The 14,762-nt window shown below is 42.5% G+C and overlaps 2 long non-coding RNA genes across 3 annotated transcripts in view; one reads left to right on the top strand and one right to left on the bottom strand.

The window, feature by feature from the left end:
* The window catches only part of LOC309519338, a 41,102-nt gene that overhangs the window by 21,814 nt on the left and 4,526 nt on the right, over positions 1-14,762 (top strand). Inside the window, exons 1-2 of one of the 2 annotated variants that reach the window (XR_014213811.1) lie at positions 7,366-7,531; positions 12,445-12,620. This is a non-coding gene — a long non-coding RNA (uncharacterized lncRNA). Of the gene's footprint in view, positions 1-7,365; positions 7,532-12,444; positions 12,621-14,762 lie in introns of those variants that run through there. The other variant, XR_014213810.1, reaches the window with a different exon arrangement.
* Positions 2,315-10,721, bottom strand: LOC309519249. The gene is made up of 4 exons (XR_014213771.1): positions 10,637-10,721; positions 5,238-5,380; positions 4,301-4,362; positions 2,315-2,484 (listed from the first exon to the last, which is right to left on the bottom strand). It is a non-coding gene; the product is annotated as an uncharacterized lncRNA (long non-coding RNA).

Below are 14,762 nucleotides of genomic sequence, written 5' to 3'. Positions count from 1 at the left end.
TGTGAAATCAGTGTTACCACTTCAGTGCTGGAGGGCATAGGTGCCAAATCTAGATTGGGATCCCTTGGTCCCCTTCCCCAATAATTTTCATCTGGGAGCACAGCCCCCTCAATATTGGCTTCCCCCACCAACCTGCATACCCGCCTCCTCCTGGCTGCCTCCCCACAGCCAGGTACCGCCCTCTGTTTCCAGCTTGCCTCCAGGATGAGCAAGGAAAGCATAGCGATTGCGGCAGGCGCATGTAAGTGTGCGGTGTGTGCATGTCTGTCCACCTGGCTGCCCAGCCTTTCTTCCCCTGCTCGCCTGCTCGCTCCCTCTCTCTGTATGGATTACTTTGATTGGTTGTTGTTGTTGTTGTTTAGTCGTTTAGTCGTGTCCGACTCTTCGTGACCCCATGGACCAGAGCACGCCAGGCACTTCTGTCTTCCACTGCCTCCCGCAGTTTGGTCACACTCATGTTTCTGGCTTCAAAGACACTATCCAACCATCTCGTCCTCTGTCGTCCCCTTCTCCTTGTGCCCTCCATCTTTCCCAATATCAGGGTCTTTTCCAGGGAGTCTTCTCTTCTCATGAGGTGGCCAAAGTATTGGAGCCTCAGCTTCATGATCTGTCCTTCCAGTGAGCACTCGGGGCTGATTTCCTTCAGAATGGATAGGTTTGATCTTCTTGCAGTCCATGGGACTCTCAAGAGTCTCCTCCAGCACCACAATTTGATTGGTTACTTCCAAGTAAATATGTGTAAAACCTAGAACTGCAATGTGGTCTTAGGATGACAATCCTAATCACCCTTGGTACCGGGTAAATGCCATTGAGCTCCACAAGATTTACTTCAAAGTAAGACTGTGTTTCTTGAGTTTGCCATGCGTCGGTATGTCTAATATCCTCCTGCCAGTGCTGGAGTGCTTTCCCAACTTTCCACTTGCACCAAAGTGATCAAAATCCTTTCCAAAGGGAAACTTTTCCCCTCGCTGGCACTTAGACACGAGGCCCAGGTACTCCAGAGATCTTGGAGGTGGCTCTATTTACATTTTTACCTGTTTTTGATGCTCTGATTCATTTGTCTACATAATTAGGTGTGGTTGGGTTTTTTAAGCAACAATTTTATCTCATTTTCAATGCTTTCTTAGCCACAACCATGACTTTTAATCAGAAAGTGTATTATAAATACATTTAAAAAATAAAATCTATGTGAATAGGACTCCTTGGGAGAAAATCTTGTTTGGGGTTCCAAAATCTACACTCAGTTTAAATACCCCGCCCCCGGCCCTCTGTGGAACTGTGCTCCTTAGCCATAATAGCTCTGAGATCCATAAAGGAAGCATTTCCTTAAGAATGCAGTACACATTACCATAATTTTCTGATGTAACAAAGAGGAATTCAGAAAGAGGTATCTCTCCACCTGGCTGCTGTGCTGGGAGCATTCAAACTGCATCGTTATATGATCATTTGCATAAAGGTGAAATCACTGCACTGTAAGAATTTGTAAAGGCACTACAATTATGATTGTGGCTGTCAGCATTTTCGGGATCACTCACTATGCGACCTAACATCTAGAAGTGATGAGTGCTCTCGAACTCTGCAGGCTTCACTGGGAATTGAATGTAGTTTTGAGTACACTTGCCCCCACCCAGAAATTGGTCAACACCTTGCAAGGTGGAGCCCTGTGCAGCATTGACACTATCAACGTTATGCTATACCAGCCGCAAATGATGTTACCTACCAAGCTGAATTCAGCTAGTCTCAGCCATGTAAGGTAGCCTTTTCGGACGATAATAAACTTGTTTTCGATTCCTACCCAGAACTGTAAAAGAAATGCAGGGTTGTTAAGCAGCTGCAATATAGGTGCTGGTGGTCTGCGCTCATCTTAGAATCATAGGATTGTGGAGTTGGAAGAGGGGCCATAGGGTCATCTAGTCCAACTCGCTGCAATGCAGGAATCACAGGTAGCAATTGGTGTGTTGAAAGTTGTGCAGGCTTGTTCTATACTTGTGTTGTAGCATATTAAGTTTTCTTTTGATATTCAGAAGTTAGGATACAATTCCCCCCCTCTTCTCTCCTTCCTTTCCCCCCTTATTCTTTTGGAGGAATTGCCACTGGCTACAGAAGAGTCATGAATGACTATCTGAAATTCCAAGCCTCAAATGGGACAACACTGGAGCACACCATTTAAGGACAGCATAATAAGACACAATATTTGTGAAAAAAGCATTTTAGATTACTTTTCCCCCATAAGCTTCTGCAGCCAGTTTTTTTTTGGTGTGTGTGCAGCTTCACACATCCCATGGAAATACAGCATTTCAGGAGCCGTTTAATCCTTAACTGTGTATTTAATGAGTTTCATACAATGAACACTTAATATTATTTTAGTTTTGTGTCAACACAAAGCACATTGGTTTGTTTTCACAAGATATAAAATCTTGCCGTCCTCCCATATCGGATCCTCCTGCAAGATAATTGACCACAATGCGAGTTACAGCCAGAATCCTAAAATCAACGTTGAGGGCAAATAATGAAAGGAAATGTCAAATATTTCACAATAGTGCTTTCATATAATAAGAATGCTCATAAAGGACCCAAGCCTGTTGAATTATTTGGAATTTGTCTGCTGACTTGAGTGGGTTTTTTTGTCAGCCTCAAGAGGAGAACTGAGTTATGTTGGTCCAGTTAGTCATCTTGGCTGTAATCCAAGACTTGAAAGATACAGTGCAAGTAGACCCAGACAGGCTTTTCATTCGACGGTCTTCTATGCCAACCACAAACCTCTTTTTAGCCCCCCCCCTCATGTTAACAGTCTGCTTGTCAGTTCAGTGGGGGAAGGTATTCTTGTTGTGTGAACGAAATTTTGAGGCTGAGCCCTTCCTGATATTGTTGGACTACAACTACCGTCACCCGTGCCCATTGACCATGCCGACTGGCAGGGGCAGAAAAAGGGGGTGCAGTGGAGGCGGATTGCCCTGGGTGTCCTTGCTGAGGGGGGTGACATTGACAGCATTCCTCCTTCCCCCTTCGTTTTGACAGCTGGGAGAAGCTTGGGAGTAGCGGGCGCACGGTGCGCAGAATGTCCACCATCGGTGGCTTGCTCTGCCTCTTAGGGTGTCTCTCTCTGCCCCGGCTGCAGGGCGTGCGCACTGCTCTTTGCACCCAAATGGCTATCCCGTGCCTGGGAGGGCACCCTCCACCCCCCCCAGGAGCACGCTCGCCCTGGGCAGCACGGGCATATGCTCTGCTGCTGCTGACTGGGGCTGATGGAAGTTGGGAGTCCACAATATGGAGGGCCACAGATTAACCCTTCCTGACTCTAGAAAGATGCTTCGTATAGCGCTTGGTATTTGTGGCCAATTGGTGTACCCCAAATTCAAGGCTATCAATAGCATATCTACCATTACCAGTTTAACCAGAATATGGGTGACACCATTTGGCCATTGTATTTGCTGGGCATTTTCCTTAAAAAAAAATAAATCATTTTTATTAAGTTTCCCATTTTAATAATCCAATCAAATCACATTAAATGTTCCAAATTATACAAATACATATCAAATAGTCCAAATATTCTGCCTAAATTATAATTTTTTTGTTGGGACTTCCCATGCTTCAAAGTTTGGCGGGTCTCTGATCATCTCATATCTCTGCTGCCTTGAATAGTCTTTCCAATAGTTCCTTTAAAATTTGCTGGGCATTTTCCATTCCATTATATCAAGGCTGAACAATATATGAGGCAGGCACTTCTGTGGTGCAATTAAACTGACTGAAGCTAACGCAGAGCTTATACCAGCAAATACTAGTTAGACCCTATCCTTCCTGGTCCACCATCGCTACCACGAATCTGGGGCAAAGTGAATTTTAGAAGGTTGTGACACTTGAGCTACACATGCTCGGCGATGTTTTTATTTTAGAGGGCTAGAGGGTGTTTCTCTCACTTTCTAGTGATTGCTGTGAATATCAGACCAAGCTGGAAAGAACTGAGCCGTACCTTGATCAGCATGGCTCAGGTCAGTGAAATATTATTTGCTGACTAGATACATTCTGTCAAGTGTTTGTGGTTTGTTTGATTTTAAGGCATCAAGTTTCTTCTTCCATAGAAAATATACATTTTGTGGTATTCTTAACTCTGACACCCCCCCCCCCCACTTATGGGTGTTTGTGGTTTAGGTGAGTAGGTTGAGCAGCATTCCTTGGCTTCTCAGCTTTCCTGCACCTGAAGATAAGCAAGTCTTTAGTCCTCGTAGAACTTGAGATACGATGCAAAAAATGCAAACTTCATTACCTTAATTTGATTTCTGAGAAACCAGCCTGCACCCACCTTTCAGCATTTTCAGCCAATCAATGAAGTCCTAGCAATGACTGATGTGTAAGGAAGCATATCTAGACAAAGAGAAGGCTAGAGTTGAAACACCCATTGCTGGAGCCTAAATCATCTGAAGTTATATTTTGAGTTAATAGGGTATTTCCCGTGCTTTATGATGGTGCGTTAGCCATGAGAAAATAGCATCTCATTTATTCAGAACTTTGATTATGTGCATGTTTTTGGTCGTCTGGCAACTATTCAGATTTGACTTTTGGTTGTGAGACAAAAATGGAAGGGTCTCAAGCTGGTACAGGAAGAGAAACAAAATAACACAAATCATGCTCAATCAAAGGGTAGGTGTTGATTTTGTAAATAAGGAGAGATTTGTCTGTACAACAACAATACATAGTTCCAAACTTCCCTCAAAACCACTGGTTGGGAGGCATTCATTTTGTCATACGCATTAATTCAGTCGGCACATTACAATGTTAAACAATAATGACATTATTACAAAGCTGTGCTAAGAAGTGTTGACAGGTCCATATGGTAATTTTACAATGTATAATGAACACCGACTCCTTTCTTGCAGAAATTTATAGTTCAAATCTATACCCAGGATATCCAGTTTTATTTCCAGAAACTTAAATTGACTTATTACGATGTAGTGAATGTATAAATTAGTTCCAGTAGTTAAACTGAAACATTTCCCTACAGACTCAATTAGATTCATTAATCTACGGTGTAGACCTGTAAACGGTCCATTGTTCTTTCTCCACTCCCCCAAAATGTCAAAAACTATTTCCCAAAGTATAAAATATTTTTCTTCCAAAATTATTTTAAATGGAAATAATTGTTAAATATTTTTAAATCCCAGACCCACACATTTCTAATTGCATCACCCTTTTTTTCTTTTCCACTAGAAGAAAAAAAAAACACTGTCGCTAGCTCTTGCCTGATAATTTAGTGGGATGCTGGCTTGTTTCAGTGTTCCATTAAACTTCAGGTGTACCATCTTCTCTCTCTTTTTAAGGATCAATTTCCACGTGCACTGCGAGGAATAAATCAGCTGGAAAAGACTCCTGCTGTTTTCATAACCTGCGGCATATATATCGTTACAAAGCTTGCCATGTGATTGGACAGAGGTAACAGGAAGGCAAAGGGATTAGCCAATTGCAAGACTGGGAAGAGTCTGAGTTTAGGGAAAGCTGCTTTGCACATTTTAGAGTTCTTTCCACTTCCAAGAATGAGGGGAATATACAGGAGTGCAAACAATTTTGCAAGGAAGAAGATTTCTTAGGAGCCATATAGGTGAAAAATCCTGCTTCCAGACTTGTGTAGTAGAAAGTCAGATTCCGTTTTCTAGGGTACGAGTAGCTAGTGGGTGCCTGGATTTCTATATCCCTGTTATAAACTATATCTCAAATTCATTTTCACTTTATCACAATCTTATTCCCTGATGTTTTCACGGAGTCTTCATTCTTCATTCACGTCTCCTAACTTTGTAGATTTCAGCAGGGGTGGGCAATAAGCACAGTGTAAGTGGATGAATGTGTTTAAAATTCCACATTTGGGCAATCCCTTTATACAGCCAACCAAAATGTCACAAAATCATATGCAAGCTTTTAAGCTTTCCAGAGCTCTTCAACAGGCTAGGTGGCAAACAAAAGGGAAAATAAAAAGGGTGGGGAGGAGAATACATATATTTGGCTGGTGGTGCGACCATCTCTGTCTGCATTTTGTAAAGGGCTTATGATGAAGTGATGGAGGAAGCAACAAACATTCAAAAGGGTGTGTGTGTTTTAGATGCTGCTCAGATATCAGGTTGCCTAGAGGTGTCTTAAGAAGCAGAAACACACAATAATGATTCCCCTTTCTATGCAAAAACAAGAACCAGCCATTCTTTTTTTTAAAAAAAACAAAAAACTAGTATGACCTTAAATTAATCTCTATCTTTGTGAATACAAGAACAATTTGTTGTTTTCCGGTTGTCCAATTCCAAACTTGTGTGTATCACTTAAGAATGGCAGACAAGCCTGGGTAACAGCTGGTTGCTACATGTATGTATCTTTCTGCTTTAACGATATGCAGCCCGATACCTGAATAGCACCTAATACAGCCCCATTTTTTAAATAAAAAAGAACATTATTTTCACAATTAATGTGTAGTACATACATCAGCTATGAAAACAGCCCCATTTGAATGTTAGTTGCCTCGTTGTACAAAATTCCGACAGAGATAGCTTCACCCACCCATACCTTTTCATATTTGCTTACCATCTAGCAGATTAAGAGTTCTGGAGAAATCAAAAGCTTAACAAACAAATGTCCCAATGTGATGGCTTCAGTTCCAGCTTGCTCACCCTCATCCATCTGGGTAACACTTCCTTCTTCAGAAGTTAGGCATCCTTTGTGAGATGAGTAGATAGCAAAGAGGTGGAAGATACTGTAAGTAACCTGCATACTAGTGACACTTCAGTCCAAATCTTCAGAGGAATTATCCTAGTGGTTGCTGCAGCCAATATCCACCAGCTCTTAGTTTACCCATTACAATTTGCTCATAGGAACATACACTTAATAATGATGATGATGATTAAATAAATAAATAATTTTTATTATTTATACCCAACCCATCTGGCTGGGTTGCCCAAGCCACTTTAGACTCTCTCTAAGTACCAATTGAGCCAACTCTTAGAAATTTATTTGCCTTTAATAATTTGTAGCCTGGTTTTATTTGAATTTCTTGAAAGCAAATCTTACCAGGTTTAGTTCTCACCATGCCTAAGACTTATCCTATGCACACTTGGGAATAAACCCAATTGCACAGCAGCATTAATTGCTGAGTAGACAAGACTGGGCTACATGGCTCCCCCTTAAAAATGTATGCAAAGATGTTCCTGCACTTATTTTTCAAATTCTTAGTTCTAATGCTCCCTGCAAAACAGTTCATATTTATCTCAAGTATTTTCCAGATTACTTGCCTTAGCAGTTTCTCCCGCAATCTCCCCATTGTAACTTTCAAGCAGACTCTGCAAATAAGAAGCCTCAGCATGTGAATATTGACTTTCTTTCTGTATCCACTAGGCAGATACAGGCATGAAGAACATACCGTGAGATGAGATGACTCAGAGTTTCAGACGCTGTATTAATGTTTTCCAGTTGGAGCAACAGTTGGAGTGAACTCTCTCCATTGTTATTTTAATCCACATATCTATTCATCTAAATATTTAAGACTGTGATCCTATAAACAGTGAGTAAGCCCTGTTGAACTTAATACCCCCCCTTTTTTAGTAGATATGTATAGGACTGTGTTGGTGTAAGTGCACTTCTTAAAGTTGGAGTAATAGGACAGGCCACTAAACCAACCTTCCACAACCTGGTTCCCTCTGACTTGGTGGCTTCCACAGGCGTCCTCTCATGCCAAAGATTGTGGGTGCCCACAATGTAACGCAGAAGTGTGACATCACACGCACATGCCCTCCTTCGTGTGCCGCCTCCTCGAGAGGTCTGGAGGGTGGCAACACAAGAACGGGCCTTCTCTGCAGTGGCTCCCCATCTGTGGAATGCTCTCCCCAGGGAAGTTCACCTGGCGCCTTCATTATACACTTTTAGGTGCCAGGCAAAAATGTTCCTTTTTAACCAGGCCTTTGGTTGATCTGATTTACATCCTATGCCCTTTTAAAAGGTTTTTTTTTTTTTTTTGGTTGGGCTGTTTTTATTTTTATTTTGGATTTTGTGGTTCTATATCTTGATTTTATTCTGTGAACCGCCCTGAGACACCTGGGTATAGAGCGATATATAAATCCAATTAATATTATTTTTCTTTTAAATGTTTAGGGAGTCCTCTCATTCTGACCCAAGAAAACCACCATTTTATAGTTTAAATCGGGGAAAATAAATACAGTAAATGGACAAAGTACAAAGATTCACAAAATGTTTAGGGCTATGCGTACCCCTGTGTTCCCCCAGAAAAAACCCACTGATAATAATACATGTGGTGTGTATGAGGTCACACACACCAGACAGCAGTGGCGGCAACACTTCTTCCTCCCTCCCCCTCACAGATCAGGAGGTGGTGGCGAGGCAGAGGTGGACAAGGCGGCTGGTGGCAGTGGCTCTTTCCCTTCCGCCCTCACGGACCAGGAGGTGATGGTGGTGGAGGAGCAAGCAGAGCCAGACATGGCAGCTTCTTTTTCACATGAAGAGATGGAGACAGCAGGGAAGGGCAGCCCCCACAAATATATTATTGTGGATGCCTAGGCACTCACGGCCCCCTGGAGTTGGCACCAGGGATTAAAAGGTAGCCCCACATAGAGCATGCTGTTGTGATCCAAAATGGGTGTAACAAGGGCGTGTGCTATTGTGGTCAAATCAGACATCTCAAGGAATGGGCGTAGCTGATGCGCTAGATTTAGCTGTGCGAATGCACTCCTCTCCACCACCTCAGGGCTGAGTCCAGGAGCAAGTCCAAGATAAAAGGAACAATGGTATTTCCATGTGGAATAGATAGTTCAGAAATCTATGGCCAACCAGAGATCGTTCATTAATGTCAAGATTCAAGACTCAGACTTCAGAGTACCAATGTGTAGACGATGCATAATTACTGGGTGATCATAAAGCACCTCTGTACCTCTCTTTTACATTTCACATATAGAAACGCACAGCCCAGGGCAGGCTTGCTTGAACCTCTTACCTCCTCCATTTTTAAATATAAGATGTTCAGTATTTTACCTTTTGGCATCCCTGGGCAAAAGCTTCAACCAGGTTTGAGTATGTAAGACTCCACACCTGGCGTTTTTGTTATCTGCATAAATGGGGACATGTATCAAAGGAAGAAATTCATTTTCACTTTGAGCTTAGCTGGGATTTGAATCCTACTCATTTTCTATGTATTGCTCTACATCTTGTTTCTTCTCTTACCAAAGCTCTCGTCCTGAATATAAACTACTGCTAAGCAATCACACTCTGATTCGTTTCATTAACCCACAATTTATGAAATTTGAGATACAGAATTTATGTTGCTATTTTTCAGGATATTGTGCTTTGTAGTTGTCACCTAGGGAATTTCCGGCGCTTTTTCTGCCCTTTTGCCATTTTCTGACAACTTTCTTTGCTTAGCAGTTAAAGCTGCATTGAACAATAAAGATCTTAAAGATCTGAGTAAGCAGGCATAGGATTGTAGGGCAGGGGCCACATACACTGGTGATTTTACAATAGGGGTAGTAATAATTGATCAGCAATGAAACAGCAGCAACATCATCACCTACTCTTACCAGCTTGTTTTGCCTTTTTGACTGGTGCAGTCAACATTTTATGGGGACTGCTTTGGTGCTGACACAATCATTGCTACACCACATTTAACAAGGTACAGTGGTACCTCAGGTTACAGACGCTTCAGGTTACAGACGCTCTGCTAACCCAGAAATAGTACCTCAGGTTAAGAACTTTGCTTCAGGATGAGAACAGAAATCACGCAGCGGCAGCAGGAGGTCCCATTAGCTAAAGTGGTACCTCAGGTTAAGAACAGTTTCAGGTTAAGAACGGACCTCCAGAACGAATTAAGTTCTTAACCCGAGTTACCACTGTACAAATATTATCGCCTATGCACTTCTTCCAGATATATAACCATGCCATCAATGCACAAGAAGCAGAAATACCTCAGAGTTGCACTCCATACTAACATTATCTAGTACACCAACAGCAAGGAAATGGAGAGCAATGGTATCAATAGCAATTACAGTACAGTGGTACCTCAGGTTAAGTACTTAATTCGTTCCGGAGGTCCGTACTTAACCTGAAACTGTTCTTAACCTGAAGCACCACTTTAGCTAATGGGGCCTCCTCCTGCTGCTGCGCTGCCGGAGCACGATTTCTGTTCTCATCCTGAAGCAAAGTTCTTAACCTGAAGCACTATTTCTGGGTTAGCGGAGTCTGTAACCTGAAGCGTATGTAACCTGAGGTACCACTGTAATTGTAATTCCAGTGTTAATACAACTGAAGAGGAAAATTACATGAAGAAACTGACATACTAAAAGCATTGGTTTGAAGGAACACCACACAGCAACTTTGCTGAAGCTAAGTGGGTCTGGATCTGGTCAGTTCCTCGATGAGAGATCACCAGGGAATCCCAGAGACACTATCTTGCCATCATGGAAGAATGATGCATGATACGAAAGTCAAGTGTGTATACAAAGATCTTAGAAGAGTCTTGAACAGAATAAGAAAATTAGAAAGCCCAAGTGGTTCAATGAACTGCCTTAAAATGCATTCTGACTGGTTGATGTGCGTCCTGTCCTGTCACCAGCTTTCATAATGGATGCTTGTCCTGTCACCAGCTTTCATGATGGATGCCTACCTATTCCTTTGGGTGTGTGGTTGTTGCAGATCTTCACAATCACCACCAGCGGGCGGCCAGAATGCACATGGCCAGGTGACTGTTGGGGAAATTTCCCTGGCCACCTAGGTAGCTGGCTGGAGTTCCCGCCAGTTCCTGCCTTTTAAATTGGCCAATGAGAGTCCTGCTCTGGAGGGTGTGCCTCACTGTATGAAAGGCCATTGGCTGCCCAGCTGCTTCGGCAGCTTTGTCAGAACCACATAGAAAGCATATCAGGTCACATGAGGCACGGTAAATGGAGTTGCCCTCGAGATCTTTAAGGCTTGTCAAAGGATTGGGGGAGGGCAGGACACAAAGAATGATGTGTTCACTTCAAACGTATACCAAAATTAAGGGGATATTTGACCCATATAGGATGCTAGCTATCTTTCATCAGAATGACAGGTTTACTTCTTTGTATCTGATGGAAGAAATTCATCTCATCTCATCATGCATCCCCTGCCCTCTCCAAAACTACAGTGGTACCTCTGGTTACGAACTTAATTCGTTCCGGAGGTCCGTTCTTAAACTTAGGTATCACTTTAGCTAATGGGGCCTCCCGCTGCCACTGTGCCACCGCCGCACAATTTCTGTTCTCATCCTGAGGTAAAGTTCTTAACCCGAGGTACTACTTCTGGGTTAGCAGAGTCTGCAACCCGAAGTGTTTGTAACCTGAGGTACCAATGTAAATACAACCTTCACCAATCACGTGACCTCCAGATATTTGGGGCCACAAATCTCCTCAGCTGCAGCCAGCATGTGCTAGCTGGGCTGATGGCAGTTGTAGTCCAAAAACAGGTTGGGGTCAGGTTGGGGGAGGCCAATTTAATAGTAACAGTTGGTCTAGATGTATTATTACTGAAGTTTCATAAAGGACCCCTTCACAAGTATGCTTTCTGAATTATTTCTTGAAACCAGAGGTTTGGAGACTCTGGTGTGAAAGGAAAAAGTGTTACGGATGTCACCTTTTAAGTTAGCCAGTGGATTAAATGATTCTAATATCTGGCATAATGACATTCTGTATGGTCTAGATCACATTTGCGATAGTACATCTGACACCGTTGTAAACCCTGGAAGAATAAGGCTAAGAGAATAGCTTGCCTCCCCACCCCTTTAGCTTTAAACACATTACAGTTGTGAGTGTAAATCACTTGTCAGTCTATGGCAAATGTAACAGTGTTATAATCTGAGTTAGGGGGAAAGGAAATAAAGTATAGATAATCTTTTTGGCCATATTCCTGGCACCATCATACATTGAAGACTGACAGGTCCTTCACTTGAGTGACAGGTGTCCTTTGAAATGCCTGTGAATCAGTATCTGTACAGACTGTTGAAATGCATATTTCCATCCTTATCGTAAAGGAATGGATGGGCAAGATAGGTGCTGTTAACATTGCAAATAGCTCCAGAATTATTCATTGTCAGCTCCAGGCAAAGAATAGGGGGAAAGTTTTATTATTCACCACGCACAATAGCAGGATGCTTAATGATTCTCAGTTACCCTGGCAGAATTGTCTGTCGACTTCAGGCACTAGCAATGGGTGACACAGGTCTGGCCAAGTGTTAGAGCAAGATCATACGTTCTGGTCCCATTTTAATTTCTAATACATTAATCTTTCCCTCACAGATGCACAATGAATATTCCACAGTCTCTTGTTTGTCAGAAGCTGTCTGGCTTTCATCTATTCAGGTGGTTTCATTGACTGTGAAAGCTTGCTTAAAAGGCCTGATCAGTCAATGACAACTGTCTCACAATAGCAGTGCGTAATGCTTCCTTTTTTTCTTTTCAGGCATCTGATAGACAACTTTGACACCTGATCTCTGGGGACCTCAGAGAGTCACTCAGAGTTCTTAAGAGACTTCCCTTACTTTATCATTCCAGAAAGAATTGTCACAGGTGAATGTATCGCACTTTCGCAGGAGCTGAACTCGACACCCTCCTCCCAAATCTATTTCATTTGTGCCGGTAGGTCCCCCCCCCCCAACCCCGGAATTAAAATGGATTAAGTTGGCTTAATGCTGTTTTACAAGCAAGCTGCAAGCGCCACACTATTCATTTTTAATTTTAATCCTTTGTCTTAGCCTGTTAATTGCAATTGTTTTAAGTCCATTATCCCAAGGTGCACATTGTTGCTAGATGGATCCAATTGCTTGTAAGCTTTGTCCTTACTTTTGCAAATACTGACCCTTGAATTGTTAACTTAGTCAATGTCAGTGCATAACACCAGACTTGGGTGATTCATGCTTTATTTTTTTAATATTTTTTTTTTAAAAAATCTTCTTGTGCCTAATTAAGTAATAATCAGGGAGCAGGGAGTGTAGCAGAATTAATGTACCCCTTTTTGCTTTTGTTTTTTTTTTTAACAGAAGAAATGTCATGGTGATGCCGATGAAACACATTAGTGTTTCAGCTTATATTGGGCTGGGAATTCTCTAGCTGCACTGTAAAGTACAGCTGTTTTAAAAAGTTTACAGAAACGAGATTCAGACCTCCTTCCGGGGAACCCCTTCGCCCCCCTTTGCTGTCTATACTTGAGTTACAAACCAGACTGCCATATCTGAGGAGAGCACAAAACAACAGGAGCCCATGGGGAGAGGCAGGAACTGACAAATTGCCTTTTGTTTGATTAGGGATGCTCCCTTCACATTTCTTTCACTGAAATCTGCAGTGGAACCACCTGCGGCAAATTGCAGAGTGCTCAGCGTTCATCGGGCTCTGGATGTGATCTGCATCCCATCTGCTTATGAGTGTATTACAACTGGTCTGGGAATTTAATTCTAGGTTCAAGGGTGTACTTTTCATTGGGACCATAGCCTATACACATAGGGGACTTAACTCTTCCCTCCCTAGGTGTGATCCCATATAAGCCACTTGCTATATTGCGATTAGCAATTGCAGAGAAACTTCACAGTGGTAGCAATGGGAGGTTATTTTTTTCCTTTCATTGACCATTACTGGGAGAGGATATTTCCATCAGAGTCACAGCTGGGTAGGGAAGAGTTAAACTGCTTTCCCATTGGAAGTTCCTACATAGACCTAGGATTATTATTTTTTAAAACCCCAACTCAGCTGCCAACCATTCAATTTACATAATACGTAGTTAGGCCCTCAGTCCCAGTTCATGGGATTCTGGAAAACTTAAGTGGCTCTGAGGAGGGCGAAGCTCTCTGTTCCACCCCATAACTTATACAGTACAGTGGTACCTTGGGTTACATACACTTCAGGTTACTTATGCTTCAGGTTACAGACTCCGCTAACCTAGAAATAGTACCTCGGGTTAAGAACTTTGCTTCAGGATGAGAACAGAAATCGTGCTCCGGTTGCGCAGTGGCAGCAGGAGGCCCCATTAGCTAAAGTGGTGCTTCAGGTTAAGAACAGTTTCAGGTTAAGAACGGACCTCCGGAACGAATTAAGTATGTAACCTGAGGTACCACTGTATTTTTAACTCAGCAATTGAGTTGAACTTTGTTTCCCCAAAAGCAACTCTATTGAGAAGCAATGTTTTCATATCGGCATGCAAATGAGTTTTCTGGTTTAATTTCATTTAGAATTTGTATGTACCATACATTAGTACTAGTCAGAGGGTTTGAACAAGGACTGGAGTTGTTCCCTGTACAAAACGCTGTTTGCTTCAAGCCCCCTTATGGGTAGCTCTCCTTTCCAGTCCACCTCTTCATTTGGCTTGACTTCCCTTTCCCCTTCATCCTTGCCTTTTTGCTTCTTGAAATTGCCCAGAAGCAGAAGCTCTAAAATACAAAGGTGTCCTCCTGGCATTTCCGGCCTGACTGGAAGCAGGAAGTCCTGTGTCTCAAGAAAGGAAATCAATTCTTGTGAGATTGCCAGCTCAGTTCTGCAGACCCAAGAGGATTGGATCGTTCTAATAAGGGCCTGATAATCCTTTTGCTGAAAGAGGCTGTGAACCTTTCACTAATTAGTGTAGCTATTAATACAGTATCATGTCACAAAGCTATAGAACTGAAAGTCTGGGACTGTGATTGGATGATATATGTACGTAATAGAATTGTGCTAAATTCCCAAAAGAGTTCTATTCTAGACTTTAGTGGTGGGTGGGTGGATTGCCTTCTAAGCCAAGAGAACTATGCAACC

The sequence above is a fragment of the Podarcis vaucheri genome, assembly GCF_965113315.1.
Source record: "Podarcis vaucheri genome assembly, chromosome: 1".
In the NCBI taxonomy this organism is placed as follows: domain Eukaryota; kingdom Metazoa; phylum Chordata; class Lepidosauria; order Squamata; family Lacertidae; genus Podarcis; species Podarcis vaucheri.
This window is presented reverse-complemented; position numbering and strand designations above follow the sequence as displayed.